Source organism: Bufo bufo, chromosome 6 (assembly GCF_905171765.1).
Source record: "Bufo bufo chromosome 6, aBufBuf1.1, whole genome shotgun sequence".
NCBI classification, from domain to species: Eukaryota; Metazoa; Chordata; class Amphibia; order Anura; family Bufonidae; genus Bufo; species Bufo bufo.
Window position 1 is genome coordinate 200955292 of NC_053394.1, and position 23831 is coordinate 200979122.

Here is a 23831-nt window from a genome sequence, read left to right on the forward strand (position 1 = left end):
CTCATTCATCTTAATAAAGGTGAGGTAATCTAGACTTTTTTGACCTAGGCCACTTCTCTTCTCAGTGACAATACCTCCTGCTGCACTGAAGGTTCTTTCTGACAGTACACTTGAAACGGGGCAGGCCAGAAGTTCTATCGCAAATTGGGATAGCTCATGCCACAGGTCAAGCCTGCACACCCAGTAGTCAAGGGGTTCATCGCTCCTCAGAGTGTCGATATCTGCAGTTAAGGCGAGGTAGTATGCTACCTGTCGGTCGAGTCTTTTTCTGAGTGTGGACTCCGAAGGGCTGTGGCGATGCGTAGGACTTATAAAGCTCTGCATGTCCTCCATCAACAACACGTCTGTAAAGCGTCCTGTCTTTGCCGGCGTGGTTGTGGTAGGAGGAGGATTACTTTCACTTCTTCCCCTGTTAGATTCCCATTGTGCTGTGACATCACCCTTATACGCTGTGTAAAGCATACTTTTTAACTTGTTTTGGAACTGCTGCATTCTTTCCGACTTCCGGTAATTCGGTAACATTTCAGCCACTTTCTGCTTATACCGTGGGTCTAGTAGCGTGGACACCCAGTACAGGTTGTTCTCCTTAAGCCTTTTTATACGAGGGTCCCTCAACAGGCACAACAGCATGAAAGACCCCATTTGCACAAGGTTGGATGCCGAGCTACTCATGTCCCGTTCCTCATCCTCACTGATCTCACTGAAGGTCTGTTCTTCCCCCCAGCCACGTACAACACCACGGGTACCAGATAGGTGACAACGAGCACCCTGGGATGCCTGCTGTGGTTGGTCTTCCTCCTCCTCAAAGCCACATTCCTCCTCTGACTCCTCTTCCTCAGACTCCTCTTCCAGCGTTGCCACAGGTCCAGCAAGCGATGCTGATAAGGCTGTTTCTGGTGGTGATGGTGACCACAACTCTTCCTCTTCACGCTCATCTACGGCCTGATCCAGCACTCTTCGCAGGGCACGCTCCAGGAAGAAAACAAATGGGATTATGTCGCTGATGGTGCCTTTGGTGCGACTGACTAGGTTTGTCACCCCCTCAAAAGGACGTGTCCTAGCACCCCGGTCATACAAATACTCGTTGATGGCTTTTTCTTGTTGGAGCAAGCGGTCGAACATTAGGAGTGTTGAATTGCAACGTGTCGGGCTTTCGCAAATCAAGCGCCTCACTGGCATGTTGTTTCGCCGCTGAATATCTGAAAAGTGCACCATGGCCGTGTAGGAACGCCTGAAATGGCCACACACCTTTCTGGCCTGCTTGAGGATGTCCTGTAAGCCTGGGTACTTATGCACAAATAAGGATTCTCTTGGGCACACTCTGGTGTAAGGGACACTGGCCAAATGTTGGTTTGAGGGGCCCTTGATGGTCTGTATTAATGTGCCAGTGGCATCGTCCCTTGTAGTCATGATGCCAGTACCTTTTGTATGGAGATACAACTATTTACTGTTGTATTAACCCCTTAAGGACACAGCCTTATTACACCTTAGGACCAGGCCATTTTTTGCAAATCTGACCAGTGTCACTTTAAGTGCTGATAACTTTAAAACGCTTTGACTTATCCAGGCCGTTCTGAGATTGTTTTTTCGTCACATATTGTACTTCATGACACTGGTAAAATGAAGTCAAAACAATAATTTTTTTTGCACCAAAAAATACCTAATTTAACAAAAATGTAGAAAAATTTTCAAATTTCAAAGTTTCAGTTTCTCTACTTCTGTAATACATAGTAATACCCCTAAAAATTGTGATGACTTTACATTCCCCATATATCTACTTCATGTTTGAATTATTTTGGGAATGATATTTTATTTTTTGGGGATGTTACAAGGCTTAGAAGTTTAGAAGCAAATCTTGAAATTTTTCAGAAATTTACAAAAACCCAATTTTTAGGGACCACTACAGCTCTATAAACTACACCCCTCAAGGTATTCAAAACTGATTTTACAAACTTCGTTAACCGTTTAGGTGTTGCACAAGAGTTATTGGCAAATGGGGATAAAATTAGAGAATTTCATTTTTTTGCCTAATTTTCCATTTTAACCCATTTTTTCTACTAACAAAGCAAGGGTTAACAGCCAAACAAGACTGTATCTTTATTGTTCTGACTCTGCCGTTTACAGAAACACCCCATATGTGGCCGTAAACTACTGTACGGCCACACAGCGAGGCGTAGAGTGAAAGGTGCGCCATATGGTTTTTGGAAGGCAGGTTTTGCTGGACTGGTTTTTTGACACCATGTCCCATTTGAAGCCCCCCTGATGCAACCCTAGAGTAGAAACTCCATAAAAGTGACCCCATCTAAGAAACTACACCCCTCAAGGTATTCAAAACTGATTTTACAAATTTGGTAACCCTTTAGGTGTTGCACAAGATTTATTGGAACATAGAGATACAATTTCAAAATTTCACTTTTTTGGCAGATTTTCCATTTTAATATTTTTTTTCCAGTTACAAAGCAAGGGTTAATAGCCAAACAAAACTCATTATTTATGGCCCTGATTCTGTAGTTTACAGAAACACCCCATATGTGGTCGTAAACTGCTGTACGGGCACACAGCAGGGCGCAGAAGGAAAGGAATGCCATACGGTTTTTGGAAGGCAGATTTTGCTGGACTGGTTTTTTTGACACCATGTCCCATTTGAAGCCCCCCTGATGCACTCCTAGAGTAGAAACTCCATAAACGTGACCCCATTTTAGAAACTACGGGATAGGGTGGCAGTTTTGTTCGTACTAGTTTAGGGTACATATGATTTTTGGTTGCTCTATATTACACTTTTTGTGCGGCAAGGTAACAAGAAATAGCTTTTTTGGCACCGTTTTTTTTTTGTTATTTACAACATTCATCTGACAGGTTAGATAATGTGGTAATTTTATAGAGCAGGTTGTCACGGACGCGGCGATACCTAATATGTATACAATTTTTTTTATTTATGTAAGTTTTACACAATTAATTAATTTTTAAAACAAAAAAAAGTTTTAGTGTCTCCATAGTCTAAGAGCCATAGTTTTTTCAGTTTTTAAGCGATTATCTTAAGTAGGGTCTAATGTTTTGTGGGATGAGATGACGGTTTGATTGGAACTATTTTGAGGTGCATATGACTTTTTGATTGCTTGCTATTACACTTTTTGTGACGTAAGATGACAAAAAATTGCTTTTTTTACACGGTTTTTATTTTTATTTTTTTACGGTGGTCACCTGAGGGGTTAGGTCATGTGATATTTTTATAGAGCCGGTCGATACGGACACGGCGATACCTAATATGTATACTTTTTCTTTATTTATGTAAGTTTTACACAATGATTTCATTTTTGAAACAAAAAAAAATCATGTTTTAGTGTTTCCATAGTCTAAGAGCCATAGTTTTTTCAGTTTTGGGGCGATTATCTTGGCTAGGGTATGATTTTTGCGGGATGAGATGATGGTTTGATTTTTACAATTTTGGCGTACATACGACTTTTTTGATCACTTTTATTACCTTTTTTGTGAAGTAAGGTGGGCAAAATTTCAATTTCATCATAGTTTTTTATTTTTTATTTTTATGGCGTTCACCGTTTGGGTAAAGTAACATAATTGTTTTATAGATCAGGTCGTTACGGACGCGGCGATACCAAACATGTGTAGGGAATATTTTTTTTTTTCATTTTTAATCAGTGATAAATGTGTTTTTTTGATTTTTACTTTATTTTCAGGACCCAGACCCCTTTTTTTTGGACCCAGACCCACTTGGTTCTTGAAGATCCAGTGGGTCTGATGTCTGTATAATACAGTACAGTACAATATATATTGTACTGTACTGTATTTTACACTTTGTCTGAACAGATCTATGCCTTTTAGCACAGATCTGTTCAGCACCATGGACAGCAGGATGCCTGAGAAGGCGTCCTGTTGCCATGGGAACCTTCCCCGTCTGCTCAGTAGTGGCCAGAACTGCGCAGACGGGGAAGGGTAAGGACGGGGCTGTCGGGGGGCTGTCTGGGGGCTCTCTCCCTCTCCATCGGGGGGCTGCAAAGGCACAGCAGCCCCCCGATAAGAGAGGGAGGGAGCTCCCTGAGCTGTTAACCTTTTCCATACAGCGGTCCGTACGCAGGGACCGCTGGTCCATACGCAGGGTGCCAGCACATTGCTGACACAGCAATGTGCTGGCACCCTGATATACCCACTAACCACCAACAATTATTCAAGGGGAGGTGGGCGGGGGATCGCGATCCCGCCTCCCGCACCGCCCGCAACCCTCCCCCTGCACTTCCCATCCGGCTAAAATCACTCAGGGGTGCAGGGGGGGGGGGAGATACAGAAATATTTTAGGAATACTAAAGTTTCTGATCTCCGCGGTCAGGGACCGCGGGGATTAGAAACTGCAGAAATCGCAGCAAACCGCAGGTCTGAATTGACCTGCGGTTTGCCGCGATCGCCAACATGGGGGGGTCACGGGACCCCCCCCGCGCATTTAGCCTAGGTGCCTGCTCAATGATTTGAGCAGGCACCGGGTTCCGATCACTGCCAGCCGCACGGCAGTGATCGAAAATACACAGGGCATACATGTCCTTAAGTACCAGGGCACAAGGGCGTACCTGTACGCCCTATGTCCTTAAGGGGTTAATAGAGGAACTGAGTCCGAGGCAAGCAGGATGAAACTCAAAAGGGAACTTTACTGTAGATGACTCTTGGTAACAACACATCCAATGCATTAAACAGTCTCAGTACAGAGCTATCACTGCTGCAAGTCCTCTGCTGACAGGTGTAACTGTTTCTCACTGGTTATTAAATAAGGAGATTGTAACCTTACTGGTAGTGGAGTTCAGGAATGGTCCTGGTTCAGGCTTGTGAAGTCGCCAAAGGCTGGAAAAATCCTTCCAAAGATCCTAAGGCACTAATAAGATGTGTCCATAACCCTTTGGGGGTTTCCTTTCGGTGATATTCTCTGAATGAATAAAGCGCTGCAGCTCTGGGCACAGATATGGCTGAGGGCTCAAGTTTACAGACACTTAACACAACTGGTCTGGAACCTGACTAGATAGAGACTAACTGACTAGGCCTGAGCTGGACTATATATATGGGAGGCATTATCTCCCCCTAGTGGTAAGCTCAGTGTAAATGCATTCTAATACACCTGTTAGCAGGTATTATGCACAAGGACACATTGCAGTATACAAACAGGCTATAAAAAGCATATAAAGTACAATACAACAACTTTGCAGTACCCACAAGGGTAGTGGGACGCTGCAATATTTACCCACAATGCATTATTGTTGTGAATGGTGTCATGATATCCCCCTGTCTCCAGATGGCAGTGTTGTGTAACATATTAACATCAGAATTATGCTACACATTATCCTTTGAGCTTTGCAACCTACATCAATGAGGAGGGATGCTTCTTTGACACCCTGAAACTATTTTCCCAGACGTAGTGGGACCATCTTGACTTTCCCCAGACTCTTGAATTTGATAAGAAATACAATGGGTCTTACACTCGCACTGTGGGTTAGTATATTCTAACTGACCAACTGCCCAGACTGATTCATTAGGTTAGAATCAGTCCCTCTGAGAAAATCCCATTAGCAGAAAACCAAAGTAAATGCTTTCCATATATCCTAAGAATTTATTTTATTTTAGTGGGATACACATGGCATCAAGTGTAAAATTATATATATATATATATATATATATATATATATGTAGGTAAGGCTGCCGTGCAGCCTGTATTTGTGGGAGGGGCAGAGGCCACGCCCCTTGGCCATATTAACCCCACGAAGTTCAAGGGACGGGACGTGCGGCCAGGTACTTCCGAGTTACGTCTACATGCCTGGTTCCCTGCACGTCCCGCACCATCGCGTCCAGGTTTAGGTGAGTATCGTGGCAGGGCGGTTCATCAGTTCATGCGGCCACAGGTAAGCGGTGGAGTCCGGTGCCGGGCATCGGCGTCGGCTGCTCGCACGTAGCATCACATGTACTTACCCCAGTGCAGAGGGGTGGATGTCGGGTCCTCAGCTCGCGATCACGGGGCAGGCCGGACGGCACAGGGCCGTTCTCGTCGGGCACATGTTCGGGGTGCGGCGGCGGCCGCGGGTGCCGGTTGCTAGGCACGCTCGGCGGCTCCCCGTCCCTGCCACGCTCGCTCCTACTAGAGGGATCCCTCCTGCAGCCAGAGGCGTCCTGTATTGAATCTCATCTATCGCCTGCAGGAGCCTCCATATGTTCAGGTCCATATAGATATACATTCACGCATGGGGGTACAGATTTTGCTAAGCTCCTGTCCCAGGCTGGGCGGCGCAGGCAAGTCGCGAGCAGGCGTGTGTTCCGGGGGCGGCAGCGAGTGCCGGTTGCTAGGCACGCTCTGCGGCTCCGCCCCTGGTAACGCTCGCGCCGTGCATAGGAACCCCGCCCACAGTGATAGTTATCAAGTACCAGCTTTTCCAGCGTGGCTGGAGTATCACATATACCGTCAGTAGATGTGATTTTGACACTATACTGAAACTATACCATCTGGTGGTCTATCGTGCCGTATGATAGTTCTCAAGCACCAGCTTTCCAACATAGCTGGAGTCTCACACATATACTAACAGTAGATGTGTTTTATTTTAATTTTATTTCATCTAATGGTATTTTATATATATATATAAGTTGTATCAATTAATACCTTGTTTTATGAACCCACTGTTTCCATCAGGCACGTTGCTGATCATCATTGGGGAACATTCTGTTGTTCCCCACTCACTGTCCCAGTCTCGCTTCAATTGTGGCCAAATGTGTGTCATTTGCATGCCTACTTGGTGGTCCTGAGGCTCGCACTGTATTGGTACCCCGCCGCCGGCCGGGGGTCTGCGGTCGCATGTGCAGAGGCGCAGGTACACCAGCACGGGCACATTACTACACTGCGTGCAGAATTATTAGGCAAATTAGTATTTTGACCACATCATCCTCTTTATGCATGTTGTCTTACTCCAAGCTGTATAGGCTCGAAAGCCTACTACCAATTAAGCATATTAGGTGATGTGCATCTCTGTAATGAGAAGGGGTGTGGTCTAATGACATCAACACCCTATATTAGGTGTGCATAATTATTAGGCAACTTCCTTTCCTTTGGCAAAATGGGTCAAAAGAAGGACTTGACAGGCTCAGAAAAGTCAAAAATAGTGAGATATCTTGCAGAGGGATGCATTACTCTTAAAATTGCAAAGCTTCTGAAGCGTGATCATCGAACAATCAAGCGTTTCATTCAAAATAGTCAACAGGGTCGCAAGAAGCGTGTGGAAAAACCAAGGCGCAAAATAACTGCCCATGAACTGAGAAAAGTCAAGCGTGCAGCTGCCAAGATGCCACTTGCCACCAGTTTGGCCATATTTCAGAGCTGCAACATCACTGGAGTGCCCAAAAGCACAAGGTGTGCAATACTCAGAGACATGGCCAAGGTAAGAAAGGCTGAAAGACGACCACCACTGAACAAGACACACAAGCTGAAACGTCAAGACTGATTTTTCTAAGGTTTTATGGACTGATGAAATGAGAGTGAGTCTTGATGGGCCAGATGGATGGGCCAGTGGCTGGATTGGTAAAGGGCAGAGAGCTCCAGTCCGACTCAGACGCCAGCAAGGTGGAGGTGGAGTACTGGTTTGGGCTGGTATCATCAAAGATGAGCTTGTTGGGCCTTTTCAGGTTGAGGATGGAGTCAAGCTCAACTCCCAGTCCTACTGCCAGTTTCTGGAAGACACCTTCTTCAAGCAGTGGTACAGGAAGAAGTCTGCATCCTTCAAGAAAAACATGATTTTCATGCAGGACAATGCTCCATCACACGCGTCTAAGTACTCCACTGCGTGGCTGGCAAGAAAGGGTATAAAAGAAGAAAATCTAATGACATGGCCTCCTTGTTCACCTGATCTGAACCCCATTGAGAACCTGTGGTCCATCATCAAATGTGAGATTTACAAGGAGGGAAAACAGTACACCTCTCTGAACAGTGTCTGGGAGGCTGTGGTTGCTGCTGCACGCAATGTTGATGGTGAACAGATCAAAACACTGACAGAATCCATGGATGGCAGGCTTTTGAGTGTCCTTGCAAAGAAAGGTGGCTATATTGGTCACTGATTTGTTTTTGTTTTGTTTTTGAATGTCAGAAATGTATATTTGTGAATGTTGAGATGTTATATTGGTTTCACTGGTAAAAATAAATAATTGAAATGGGTATATATTTGTTTTTTGTTAAGTTGCCTAATAATTATGCACAGTAATAGTCACCTGCACACACAGATATCCCCCTAAAATAGCTAAAACTAAAAACAAACTAAAAACTACTTCCAAAAATATTCAGCTTTGATATTAATGAGTTTTTTGGGTTCATTGAGAACATGGTTGTTGTTCAATAATAAAATTAATCCTCAAAAATACAACTTGCCTAATAATTCTGCACTCCCTGTAGGCACGGGGCTGGTTTCATGGGAGCTGTCACCCTATTTAACCTGTTCCCAGTGTTCCACAGGTGTGTATTATTGTTATAGGTGCTCTACATTACTGAACACAACCTCTTTTAAATCATAATGGGACATGATATCGTGTCTGGGATTTTAGCTTATTCACGTGAACATTCGCCCAAACGTATTCCACTGTCTACCTACATACTACATAGATCTGCTTAGTTCCCATAGGGTAATGTGGTGCAGTCAAGACACAGTTAATAATACAGTATACTTCTTAAGCACCACATTTAGTTGAATTGGCGGGTCGGATAAATACGACACACGTCGGGGAACCTAGACATGAATTCATGGTGGCACAGTTCTCATTCTGATTATATGGGCTTCTACTGTACATTTAACCTGCGGCCTTTTCGGTACCTGTCTGTGATTGTCATATATGAATACCTCAAGCTTCTAGATATCTTCTCAATAAAAAATAAAAAAAGGGGAGTATCTGCCTGTGGGAGAGGAAATGTTGGCGATGGTGACATTATCCTGCTGCATGATAGGTCGTGTAGGGGATATTTTCATAAGGGCCAGTACGGCCCGGGTATTCTGCAACAATCAGCTGTGCCCCCTCTTCGCTGGGGCGCTAGTCTCGCATCACCATGTATTGTCAGGCTCACGTGTCTGTCTGTCCTCTCTGAATACCCAAATACGCTTCGCGCACGCGGGGCGCATGGTTGCAGTTGGCTCAAGCTACGCGTGCTGGGTTTAAGTAATGGTAAATGTGGATCAATGGTCGATGATTTAAAAGCGGTCCGTGACGTGAAGCACTCTGGGGCGAAGGGGGTTGGGCTCCAATGGTCAAATGATCGTGGTTAGGATTGTTACCTTCAAAGCTACATCCGTGTGTCTGCATTTACATTTTGTTCTATACGCCATTCACTACTAGAGCAGCGTTCGCTGTTGCATTCATACGGCTGCTTATACCATGCTCCTCATACTCATACTCAGTGCTGTGCCCATACCATGGTTTTAGGCACCACTCACATCCAGAGCTGCATTCACCCACTTGTTCTTACATCATGTGTTATACTCTGCTTCCACTTAAAGCTGCATTTCTTTCATTGCTACATAATGGTTACTCTGTATTCTTACTAGGGCTATCAGCACACCGCTCTGATACTGCTCTTCCGATAAACATAGCTGCTTTCTTTTCAGGCTTACGTTTCTTTCCTCGGTGGTTTGTTACATTCCTTAGGCCTACCTTTTTCTGTTTATTTGGGGGGAAGAGAGAGGGGAAGGGGAAAAAAAAAAAATGGGTGGTGTTCTTTAAATCCTGGTTTACATTCACTCAGACTGGTCTCCTTTACTTCTGGTTCGCATTCACTCAGATTGATCTCCCGCCCCAGTTAACCAAATAGCTCCCTAGTGGACAGTGAGCCAATAGGAGTAAGTTCCTACTATGTTTTCACAGTTGTTCATTTGTTTGTCACGACAAGGATCTTTTCTTAGCGAACTGCAATGCCTCTGGTTCTTGTTTTTCTCCCATCTGTTTCAATTTCGCGGTTGGTTAATGTTTCATTGATGCAAGTGGTTCGGATCACTAATGTCTATGCATTTTCCTTTAGGTCTGGCTCACGTTTAAATACTTAACATCACTGTAAGGTCATCCAGTTCAATCTCTTGGCTTCGGGGGGCCTCAGGGCTTCGGGGGCCCGATGACCGTTCTTCATGTTGTTCGTTAGGGGTGCAATATGGTTGTAGGCTGGTTAGCGTCCTAGGTCATTGTCGGAGAGGGTCATGGTTATGCGAGTCCCCAAGTCATACTGGTGCTGCATAGTGGTTATAAATTAATTAAGAAAAAATTAAGCCGCCATATGACTCCGCCATTAGAGTCTCTCACGTATGGCTTCTCCCTTCCAGGGTCACACATGACTCAGCCATTAGAGTCTCTCACGCATGGCTTAGCCATTAGAGTCTCTCACGCATGGCTTCTCCCTTTTAGTGTTACATATGACTCCGCCATTAGAGTCTCTCACGTATGGCTTCTCCCTTTTAGTGTTACATTTGACGCAGCCATTAGAGTCTCTCACGCATGGCTTCCCCCTTTTTAGTGTTACTTATGACTCCGCCATTAGAGTCTCTCACGCATGGCTTTGCCATTTAGAGTCTCTCACGCATGGCTTCTCCCTCTTTAGTGTCACATATGACTCCGCCATTAGAGTCTCTCACGCATGGCTTAGCCATTAGAGTCTCTCACGCATGGCTTCCCCCTTTTAGTGTTACATATGACTCCGCCATTAGAGTCTCTCACGTATGGCTTTGCCATTAGAGTCTCTCACGTATGGCTTCTCCCTTTTAGTGTTACATTTGACGCAGCCATTAGAGTCTCTCACGCATGGCTTTGCCATTTGAGTCTCTCACGTATGGCTTCCCCCTTTTAGTGTTACGTATGACTCCGCCATTAGAGTCTCTCACGCATGGCTTTGCCATTAGAGTCTCTCACGTATGGCTTCCCCCTTGTTAGTGTTACATATGACTCCGCCATTAGAGTCTCTCACGCATGCCTTCTCCGGTTTAGTCTTCACGTATGACTCTGCCATTAGTCTCTCATGCATGGCTTCTCCGTTTTAGTATTGCACATAGGTCTCCGCCATTAGTCTATCACGCATGGCTTCTCCGTTTTAGGGTTACACATGTCTCTGCCATTAGAATCTCTCACGCATGGCTTCTCCATTTAGTCTTACACGTATGACTCCGCCATTAGTCTCCCACGCATGGCTTCTTCGTTTTAGTGTTACACATATGTCTCCGCCATTAGTCTCACGCATGGCTTCTCCCTTTTAGTGTTACACATGTTTTTGCCATTGGAGTCTCTCACGCATGGCTCCGCCATTAGAGTCTCTCACGTATGGCTTATCCGTTTTAAAATTTACACACAACAAACGCCAGTCGAGGCCGGCTGCGTGGTCCCACAACAAGTAAGTTCCATGTTTTTTTCTGTCCTCAGACCCGCTCGCATGGCTCGGTCATCTGTGGCTCGCAATACAATTTTCTTGTGGTGGCTCGCACGTGTGACTTGTGCCATTAGAGTCTCACTTTGGAGTCTCACTATTGTTTTCTCTGACTTTTATTTTCTAGGTTATTGGGTCTTCATTGTTTTCATTATAAGCAGTCATCCCAAGCCTGCCTTTGCGGGCATCGTCTTCTCCCAGGCATGCTTTCTTCAACTACAAGCTCGGGCTGAGGGTGTTGGTGTCCGGCTTAAGTCCTGGGTATCGGTCCATCTTCCAGTAGGAGGTACAGTAATAAGGCGCAAGGTTACGAAGTCTGTCGTGTCTTCTGACACGGCAGGGCCTATCACGATTACAGGCGCAGCGTACATAGTTTATCACGACCTCAAGCATTTTCTGTCACAAATGCAGGTATTGGGGTACATTCTGTCCTTATTACAGGCACATTAGCTCGTTAATCGTAATAGCCATGTATTCCTGTGGATGGTTCCCCAGGCCTGGTGGGTTTACACTTCACTAAATTTACTACTACGGTAAGACGGCAGGCACCATGTCTGACTTTTTGGCCCTTAATAGGAAGTGTGGCCTGGGGAATAAGTAGAGGTAAGTATTTTGCCACCAGGAACAGTTGGTGCCCGATCGGGGCCCTTGGCGGATGGTTGGGGTTCATCGGGGCCGAGGGTCTCGGGCTGCGGCCCTCCGGCCATTGCGGGGCTGCGGCTCCCGCGGTGCCCGGACAGCCTGCAGGTATCAGCCTGCAGCAGGGCGTTGTGGGGGTTGTGGTTGCGGCGGCTGGGGGGGCCGCGGTTTGGGATGCCTGATCTAGGCACTTCCAACAGATTCACCATTGTTTGTTTCAATCTGCAGCTCTCAGGATTCAGACCTTCTCGTAATATGGTCATTTGTTAGTCAACATAGGAATAAATCGTTCCTGGTTCCAGACACTTTTTCAATTGCATCAGCATTTAACCATCTCCAAGAACGAGGTGGCGGTACACATGACAAAGAGGTAAGGTAGATGGAAGTCACTGTGATGTAGACTGTATATTCCGCAACTCCATCGTGAAGGGTCTTTTCGTTAAAAAACGGGTGTCGTAACGGTATGTATATATTTACTCTAAACAGGGTCTGCTCCTCTCCTTTCGTGTTGGAGCGGCATCTAGGCACCAGATGCCTCCTCAGGTTATCAGGTGCATGGGACGTTGGAGGTAGTCGTGTTTTTTTCCAGATATGTTCCAAATCCTCAATCAGAGATCCGTGATGCTTTCTGTTCACTTGCCCGGTAACGGTGAAATAAGTGTTTGACGGTATGGTTGGGTCTCCTTTTTGGCCCCTTTTAGGCCTATCCTCACTACGGGCTCCGGGCATTTCCCAGCCAGAGGTTAGCTCTAGTTCCTACGTCCAGGGGCCGTCGCCCTGACCACAAGTAGGTAAGGCTGCCGTGCAGCCTGTATTTGTGGGAGGGGCAGAGGCCACGCCCCTTGGCTATATTAACCCCACGAAGTTCAAGGGGCGGGACGTGCGGCCAGGTACCCCTCCCTCCCTTCCCTTTTCTTAGTTCTTCCTTAAAGGATAGGCCCCCTTTTAGGCCTATCCTCACTACGGGCTCCCGTCATTTCCCAGCCAGAGGTTAGCTCTAGTTCCTACGTCCAGGGGCCGTCACCCTGACCACAAATATATATATATATATATATATCTCAATACCTTGTTATAACCTGTGCCAATATAGAATATTATATATATATGATTTATCAATTTGTTTATGCTAAAACTAAATAAATCCACTATAACTAGGATATATGGATAAATGTTTTGTGTTTAACATAATATGTAAAGAAGCAAGGACTCCCTCAAACTGGTATAATTATAGAGAAAAATATAAAAATACACTTTAGGAACGCGTGGCCTTTCCATAAGCTCACACAAAATGGTGGACCTATCATAAAACGGCAGATGCCACACTATTTAACATAGCAATTCAGGTTTGTTTCATTTCGGGCTTATAATTATCCCGACACTACACTGGCTGCCATATCAGATTCTGTTATAGGGTTGGGGGGGGGGGTGTCCATGCGCTAAAACGTCTCAATTGGCTGTCCTGTCCCACCTGATGGATGTGTCATGGGTTAAAGTTCGGTGCAATGCAAAAGAATAAGGCGCATGCGAACATCACCATATGTTCGCATGTTCGGCAGATCGCAAACGCGCAAAGTTCGTCGCAAACCGACTGCCGGGCGAACCGCAAGGCCATCACTACTTCTTGGCCTTATGATATGTACAGTGCATAATAAACTTTTACAAGGATATGCATGCCACTGGGCCTTGCTATTACACAGCTGTTGCTGGGCTCTGCTACTGCTGTGATCTGCCATCTTGAGGTGTATGCCACTGCTACTCCCCCCCCACTATTTTATGGGGCCACTATTGTCCCTGTTACTTCCACAGCTGTTGGCCCCATCTCCACTCTTATGGTCCCACTATTGTCCATGTTGACATCACAGTTTGTTTTTCTGTTCTGATCCATGAGAAGAACAGAAAAATAAAAAAACGGATCCTGTATCATGAGCATCCGTAAGGCTTCTTTCACATAATCAGTATTTGATTATTTGTAAGCCAAAAGCAAGAATGGGCCCAAAACACAGAAGGGATGCAAATATTTCCATTACATTGTATCTCTGTTTTTGTACTCCCTTGTGTTTTTGGTTAAGGCTACTTTCACACTTGCGTTAGGAGCGGATCCGTCTGGTGTCTGCACAGACGGATCCGCTCCTATAATGCAAACGATTGCATCCGTTCAGAACGGATCCGTTTGCATAACTGTTTATTTCAGATCTGATTTTTCACTTCAGAAAACTCAGATCCGACAGTATATTCTAAACACAGAAGCGTTCCCATGGTGATGGGGACGCTTCAAGTTAGAATATACAGAGAACTGTGTACATGACTGCCCCCTGCTGCCTGGCAGATGCTGCCAGGCAGCAGGGGGCAGACCCCCCCCTCCTGTATTTAACTTATTGGTGGCCAGTGCGGGCCCCCCCTCGCTCCCCAGTATTAATTGTAACCAGTGCGGCCCGCCTCCCTCTATATTCATCGGTGGCCAGTGCGGATATTAAATATGACCAGTGCGGCCTCCCCCTCCCTCCCTCCCCAGTATTAAATATGACCAGTGCGGCCTCCCCCTCCCTCTATTCATCGGTGGCCAGTGCGGATATTAAATATGACCAGTGCGGCCTCCCCCTCCCTCTATTCATCGGTGGCCAGTGCGGATATTAAATATGACCAGTGCGGCCTCCCCTCCCTCCCTCCCTCCCCAGTATTAAATATGACCAGTGCGGCCTCCCCCTCCCTCTATTCATTGGTGGCCAGTGCGGATTCTAAGTATTGTGACCAGTGCGGCCTCCCCTCTCCCCCCCCTAATTAAAATCACCCCCCCCCCATCATTGGTGGCAGCGGAGAGTACCGATCGGAGTCCCAGTTTAAATCGCTGGGGCTCCGATCGATTACCATGGCAGCCAAGACGCTATTGCAGTCTTGGCTGCCATGGTTACTTAGCAACAAATAGAATCATTATACTTACCTGAAGAGCTGCGATGTTTGTGTCCGGCCGGGAGCTCCTCCTACTGGTAAGTGACAGGTCTGTGCTATAGGCAATGCGCCGCACAGACCTTTCACTTACCAGTAGTTGGAGCTCCCGGCCGGACACAGACATCGCAGCTCTTCAGGTAAGTATAATGATTCTATTTGTTGCTAAGTAACCATGGCAGCCAAGACTGCAATAGCGTCTTGGCTGCCATGGTAACCGATCGGAGCCCCAGCGATTTAAACTGGGACTCCGATCGGTACTCTCCGCTGCCACCAATGATGGGGGGGGGGATTTTAATTAGAGGGGGGGGAGAGGGGAGGCCGCACTGGTCACAATACTTGGAATCCGCACTGGCCACCAATGAATAGAGGGAGGGGGAGGCCGCACTGGTCATATTTAATACTGGGGAGGGAGGGAGGGGGAGGCCGCAGTGGTCATATTTAATATCCGCACTGGCCACCGATGAATAGAGGGAGGGGGGCCGCACTGGTTACAATTAATACTGGGGAGGGAGGGGGGGGCCCGCACTGGCCACCAATAAGTTAAATACAGGAGGGGGGGTCTGCCCCCTGCTGCCTGGCAGCATCTGCCAGGCAGAGGGGGGCAGTCATGTACACAGTTCTCAGTATATTCTAACTTGAAGCGTCCCCATCACCATGGGAACGCCTCTGTGTTAGAATATACTGTCGGATCTGAGTTTCACGATGTAACTCAAATCCGATGGTATATTCTAACATAGAGGCGTTCCCATGATGATGGGGACGCTTCATGTTAAAATATACCATCGGATTGGAGAAAACTCCGATCTGATGGTATAATCCTGACTTTACATTGAAAGTCAATGGGGGACGGATCCGTTTGAAATTGCACCATATTGTGTCAATGTCAAACGGATCCGTCCCCATTGACTTGCATTGTAAGGCTGGACGGATCCGTTTGGCTCCGCACGGCCAGGCGGACACGAAAACGCTGCAAGCTGCGTTCGGGTGTCCGCCTGCTGAGCGGAGCGGAGGCCAAACGGTGCCAAACTGATGCATTCTGAGCAGATCCGCATCCACTCAGAATGCATTGGGGCAGTACGGATCCGTTCGGGGCCGCTTGTGAGAGCCTTCAAACGGAACTCACAAGCGGAGCCCCGAACGCTAGTGTGAAAGTAGCCTTACAAATACTGATGCAAAATACTGACTAAATCCTGACCATGTGAAAGTGCCCATTAAAGTCCTGCATGCAGGACTTTTTTCCTTGTTAAAAAAAAAAAAAAAAAGATTTCAGACATGATAGGCCAAAACGGATGCAAAAACAGCATAAGGCCTCTTTCACATGGTCAATATTTTGCATCAGTATTTGATCAGAATTTGTGAACCAAAAAGGAGTGGGTTCAAAACAGAGAAGAAATGCAAATAATTCTATTAAATGTTATCTCTGTTTTGGACCCACTTCTGGTATTTGCAAAATACTGACCAAATACTGACTTTCTGAAAGAGGCTTTATGGATGCTCAAAATACAGGATTCCTTTTTTGTTTTTTTCTGTTCTTCTGCCAGTCACAAATAAATGGAAAATAAACAAACAGTGATGTGAACACATCCTTACTGCCACTGCTGCTGCCCCCTCTCTCTACTCTGTCATGAGACCACTATTCTCATGGTCACTGCTGTTGCCTCCCCTTCTTACTACGCTATGGGGCCACAATTGGCCCTGTTACTGCCACTGCTGTTGGCCCTCATCCCCACTCTGTTATGGGGCCACTATTGTCACTGTTAGGCCTCATGCACACGAACGTATTTTCTTTCCGTGTCCATTCTGTTTTCTTTGAGGACTGTATGCGGAACTTCAATGGGTCCGCAAAAAAAATTGAAGTTACTCCGTGTGCATTCCATTTTCGTATGTCTGTATTTCCGTTCCGCCAAAAAATAGAACATGTCCTATTATTGTCCGCATTACGGACAAGTATAGTACTGTTCTATTAGGGGCCAGCTGTTCTGTTCCGCAAAATACGGAATGCACACGGACCGCAAAATACATACGGTCGTGGGGCCACTATTATCACTGTAACTGCTGCCACCCTCCCCACGGGGCTACTACTTGAATCTTGGGGCACTGCACGGTTAAGTTCATGGTGATAAATTTGACCTGACACTAACACTGACCTGTAATACTGACTCACAATAAATCTACAGCTAACAGAAGAGATTAAAAAGCATGTGTTTGGACTGCCACAACATGCATTAAAGAACATTATTTTTCTCCGCTACTTTATTGGCGCTGCCTCCGTTTCTTAATTTTGTTCCACTACAGGGCCATTTGTATACAGCTCCTGAAAGGGTGCGCACAGGTTTTTTGCTTTACTGAAATGTGCTGGATGCTTTTCTTTGTTTACTGTAAAAGGAATTAGCTATGAATCTTGGTACACTGCGCAGTGATATAGATGGCCATAAATTACACCTGCCTGTAATACTGACGGCACAATACCTACAGAACGGATTAAATATGAATGTGGGTGCACTAGAACGTAATGCACATGGCGATACATTCTCCCTGCACTCTCCCTGCAGATGAAGTTCGGAGCCTTCACCCTGAGATAGGGCCACCAAGTGGGATGAATATGATTAGGCAGAGTGGCCTGGGTATACCTGATTTATCGCGATTCATGTTGAGCAAAGTTATGGAAAATTAGATTTATCTGCCTCACCAAATAAAAAAAATTGTTTAGTGACAAACTTCATCACAAAGTGCATTTCTTTGTAAATAGTGGGTACAATAATGGGGAACGATGATTGTGCAGTTCCCTGTCATTGTACACCTCAGATGCCACGTTCATGGCTGATCGCGGCATCTGACTAATATTTAAGTCTGTAATAAAAAATAAATAAATAATATCATACTTAACTCATCCATTTGATCGTGAAGATCTTGTGCAGCCCATGATGACGTCATCATGTTGGCTGGTGTGGTGACATCTATCATTATGCACAGGATTTCACGTGGGATCGTTAATCAAGATGGTTTGTGGCAGTGGTGGGCTCTTATCGCTCAAATGGATAAGTATGATTTTTTTTAAATTTTCACCAAATTTCATAGAAAATTTACTCATTCCCCAAAAATTCGGATAGAAGGCCACTTAGTTTTCAAGTCTTCGCTCATCTCTAGTGAGAATATTAAAGTGTGATTGTATAGAGCAGTGACAGCCTCATTAGAAAAATAAGTGTCTTCCACATCCATTGAGCCAATACCATGAACTCACAGATGGCCAGATGGCCTTGTGTTCATCTAGTTTGAATAGAGGCAACTGCAGCTTAGTGTTGAGCGCGAATATTCGAATTTCGAATTTTTTTCTCGAATATCGCAATTTCGAGATTTTTGCGAATATTTAGAATATAGTTCCAAATATTCGCGAAATCGAATATTCGTATTTTTTTTTCGAAAATAAAAATTAAAAAAATCGTACGATTATTTTAATCTTATGATTTTATTTTTTTTTCTATGACTATGGCTAGGCTAATATGTGTATTTTACGAAATTTCTTAATATTGCTCTAACTTCGTCTTTTAGAATATTCGTAATATTCTAAAAGACGGCGTTAGAGCAATATTCCGAATATTCTAAAAGACGAAGTTAGAGCAATATTAAGAAATTTCGTAAAATACACATATTAGCCTAGCCATAGTCATAGGAAAAAAAAAAAAATCATAAGATTAAAATAATCGTACGATTATTTTAATCTTATGATTTTTTTTTTTTTTCCTATGACTATGGCTAGGCTAATATGTGTATTTCACGAAATTTCTTAATATTGCTCTAACTTCGTCTTTTAGAATATTCGTAATATTCTAAAAGACGGAGTTAGAGCAATATTCCGAATATTCTAAAAGACGAAGTTAGAGCAATATTAAGAAATTTCGTAAAATACACATATTAGCCTAGCCATAGTCATAGGAAAAAAAAAAAAATCATAAGATTAAAATAATCGTACGATTATTTTAATCTTATGATTTTTTTTTTTTTTCCTATGACTATGGCTAGGCTAATATGTGTATTTTACGAAATTTCTTAATATTGCTCTAACTTCGTCTTTTAGAATATTCATAATATTCTAAAAGACGGAGTTAGAGCAATATTCCGAATATTCTAAAAGACGAAGTTAGAGCAATATTAAGAAATTTCGTAAAATACACATATTAGCCTAGCCATAGTCATAGGAAAAAAAAAAAAATCATAAGATTAAAATAATCGTACGATTATTTTAATCTTATGATTTATTTTTTTTTCCTATGACTATGGCTAGGCTAATATGTGTATTTTACGAAATTTCTTAATATTGCTCTAACTTCGTCTTTTAGAATATCCGTAATATTCTAAAAGACGGAGTTAGAGCAATATTAAGAAATTTCGTAAAATACACATATTAGCCTAGCCATAGTCATAGGAACATTGCCTTATACAGGAAAAAAATAAATAAAAATAAATCGCACGATTATTTTAATCGCATATTATTCGCGAAAAATTGAATAATTACGAATATTCGATTTCGCCGAAAATAATAAGAATATTCATTCGAATATTCGCGAAATATCGCGAAATCGAATATGGCACCTCCCGCTCATCACTACTGCAGCTCCATCAACCTAGTCAAATAAAATTTTTACTGGAATTATGTAAAGATAGCTTTTGTCATCAAGAGAGGAGTGGAAAAATGGAGAGGGCTGTACCAGTGCATTAATCTACAGAAGTCAAAGAATCACCACTGGAATGTGAGGAGAGAAGAACCTAGTGCTGCCCAAGGGACCTGGTCAACAAGGCTGATCTAATGAGGCAACATATGTCTGCCGTATAATGACATAAGTGCTCAAATGCTCACTGGTAGGGTTGAGCGAACTGTAAAGTTCGGGTTCGTACCGAACTTTAGGATTTTTGGACCCCGGACCCGAACTTTTCAGTAAAAGTTCGGGTTCAGTATTCGGCGAGTTAATGGCGCTTTTTGAAAGGCTGCAGAGCAGCCAATCAACAAGCGTTTAACTCGTGTGCCCGTAGAAGCCATCACAGCCATGCCTACTAATGGCATGGCTGTGAATGGCCAGTGCAGCATGTGACCCAGCCTCCATATAAGCTGGAGTCACGTAGAGCTACACGTCACTCTGCTCTTATTAGTGTAGGGATAGGATGCTGCTGCTGTGAGGGAGAGAATAGGAAAGAATATTTTATCAGAAGTGCTTGTTAACTCAGCGTATCTACAGTGATTTTGTTTTGTGGGTGCAGTGCACAATTTTCTTACCCTGCCCTGAGCCCAGTGACACAAAATTACCCCGATATGTCAGAGCTGCTGCAGAAAGCGCGGGCCGTCTGTGCGCGCTTTTGGCGTTCTCACCCTGCTGCTGCTCGCCTGTCAGTGCTGCAGCGTAATTTCGGCCTTCCCGCTCACCGCCTCATATGCGACGTGCCCACAAGGTGGAATTCCACCTTGCACATGCTGGCCAGACTGTGCGAGCAGTAGCAGGCGATAGTGGAGTTTCAGCTGCAGCACGCATGGGTGAATCGCTCTGCGGAACAGCACCACTTCACCACCAATGACTGGGCCTCCATGCGAGACCTGTGTGCCTTGTTGCGCTGTTTTGAGTACTCCACCAACATGGCCAGTGCCGATGATGCCGTTCTCAGCGTTACTATCCCACTTCTATACCTCCTTGAAAAAACGCTTCGGGCGATGATGGAAGAGGATGTGGCACAGGAGAAAGAGGGATCAATTCATAGGGTTTCCGGCTAGTCATTCACAAGTGGCTCCGAGGGTGGGTTCCTGCACCCACAAATGCCAGGTACACAGTTGTCCAGCCAGCGCACAGTTCTGGAGGATAACGAGGAGGAACCGTGTTCACAGCAGGGTGGCACCCAAACCAGCTCATGGTCATCACTGGTGCGTGGCTGGGGGGATACAGAGGACACAGATGATACACCTCCCACCGAGGACAGCTTTTCGTTGCCTCTGGTCAGCCTGGCACACATGAGCGATTACATGCTGCAGTGTCTCCGCAATGACCGCCAATGTGGACAAGCTCACGTTCATTAAAATGAACCAGGCATGGATCCCACAGGGCTTGTCCGTACCTTGTGCAGAATAGACATGTAAACCGGTCTTACCCAGCCATTGTTATACTACAGCGCAATTGCTCATTGTTGTATTTTTGATATTTCCCACTCTTTTGGGGTGTACCCTAATAAAAAAATAAAATAAATGTAAACCAAAAAAACAGTGTTGGCTACCTCCTCCTCCTTCACCGCCACTTCCACCTACACTGCTATGTCCACCGCCTCCTCAACCTCCTACTCAATATAGACCTCCACCTCACACATCAAGATTATTTTTTGTTAATTTTTACGTATTTTATTTTAAGTCATTTCACTCATTTGTCTGATACATTGTTGGGTTAAATATCCCAAATTTCTGGCTGTGATATACCCCTGCTCTACCTAGTGGACAGGTTAATACATTTCACAATTTTTTCTGTTACATAGTTGGGTGACATTCACCAATTTTTGGCTGCGATATACCCCTGCTCTACCTAGTGACCAGGTAAATAAATGTCACTAATTTGTCTGTTACATTGTCAGGTGAAAGTCACCAATTTTTGGCTGTGATATACCCCTGCTCTACCTAGTGGACAAGGAAATACATTTCTTCTACAATTCTTGAGTGACATTTTACAATTTTTGCCTTTGATAAACCCCTGCTCTGCATAGTTGACTGGGACCTTATTTTTTTTTAAATAGTCTGTTGAATTGTTGGGTGACATGAACACCGTTTTGCCATGAATAAACCCCTGCTGTACATAGTTGACAGGGCCTGACATTTTTAAAAATAGTCTCTTCCATTGGTGGGTGACATTAACCCATTTTTGCTGATGAAAAACACCTGCTCTGCATAGGTGACAGGGACTTAAATTTCTAAAATTTGTCTTTAATTGGCCTTTTCATTCAATCCTTCCGCTTTAATAACTTGTCCCACATTTCAGCTCGATCACATTGCAGCCATTGACCTCCCTTGGTTGTGGTATCCCTTTCTTATGCTCCCTCTCCGGAGTGGAACCCTGATTCGCCGCTAACAGTGATCAACATGGTAGGCGCAGAAAAGAACATCAAAAGTTGATAGAGAAGATATCCAATTGGATCGTGGACGTCACGGGGACGTGTGATCAGGCAGAAGTTATCTAGAGTCAACAAAGCAGCAGCAGGGCCTCTCCTGTAATGTTTCCAAATCCAAAATACCCCAGTGACATTCCCGATAACTTTTTATTAATCATTCCAATAACAGGGCATCTTAAGAGTCCTGTATTGTTATTTATCGTCACTACCTCCCTGAGTCGGGAGTGGGTAATTGCCGCGCTTCGGCTTCAATAATTTGTCCCACATTTCCGCTTGATCACATTTAATTTCATCCATTGACCTCCCTTGGATGTTGTATCCCTTTCTCACGCTCCCTCTTCGGCGTGGAACCCGATTCGCCGCTAACCGTGATCAACATGGTAGGCGCAGAAAAGAGAATCGAAAGTTGCTAGAGCAGATATCCAATCAGATCGTGGACATCACGAGGACGTGCGACATGGTGGAGAAGTATGTGAGCACACGCCTACACGTACTGACTGATGGGTCATCCCCCTTCAACTTCTGGGTCTCCAAATTGGACACATGGCCTGAGCTTGCCCTTTACGCCTTAGAGGTGCTGGCCTGCAGCCAGTGTATTGTCTGAACGTTTGTTTAGCACAGCTGGAGGGGGTTATCACAGGTTATATTTCCCAATGTTTTGGGGTGTACCCTAATTTAAACAAAAATACAAAAATTAATTAAAACAAAAAAACTGTGTTGGCTACCTCCTCCTCCACCGCTGCTTCCACCTACACCACCACATCCACCACCTCCTCAACCTCCTACTCCATATGGACCTCGTCCTCCTAGATGAAAATGTTATTCGATTTTTTTGAGTATTTTATTTTTAAGTCATATCCCTATCCCCATTTGTTTGCAGAGGCAGAGCACTTGCCATGCTCTTAGCCACATTTTAATGCCATTTACAGCCCTCTAGCCCTTTCCATGACTTTTTTAGAGCCATTTTAGTGCTCAAAAGTTGATTTCAATGGGGTTCGGGGTCAAGTTCAGGTCCCGAACTCGAACTTTTTTGTGAAGATCGGCCGAACCCGTTGAACCCGAACATCCAGGTGTCCGCTCAACTCTACTTACTGGCATTCTTTCAGCAGTCCTGTTTGCACAATCTGCAGACAGCAACAATAGGTCATCTGGTAAGATCAAGAACACCCCCTTCTGGTTGTACTATTTAAACCATTAGGGCAAGATAAGAACAATATACTAGCTTGAGTTTCACCATTTAGAATTTTGAAAAATGTAAACTGAACAACTACTAGCAATAAAAAGTTCATTGTCTACATTGATGGTGGCATTTTTTAGCCATTGATAGGGTTCTTCTCACAGGACATTCTGTACTTTCTGTCTCTGTGAATTTCTACTCATGTAATCATTGTAGTTCCTCTTTGCCCTATTTCACTGATGTCCATAAAGACATTCCACACTCTTTGTGGCTGCAGCACTGTTTATTTACTATTCATTACCCTTGCAATGACCATCAATTTTCCCTTCTCTTTTATAACATTATTCATAGTTTCAGAATATGACTGAAACCACAAGTATTGCAAAACAAAAGGATATAAATAAATCCTCAAAAGCTTTCATGCAATAATGTGACATTTCTTGTAACCAAAAAAGTTAACAATGCACTTTAGTTATGTTACCAAGATGTTCTGAAACAATCTTTTATCACACAGAAAAATGT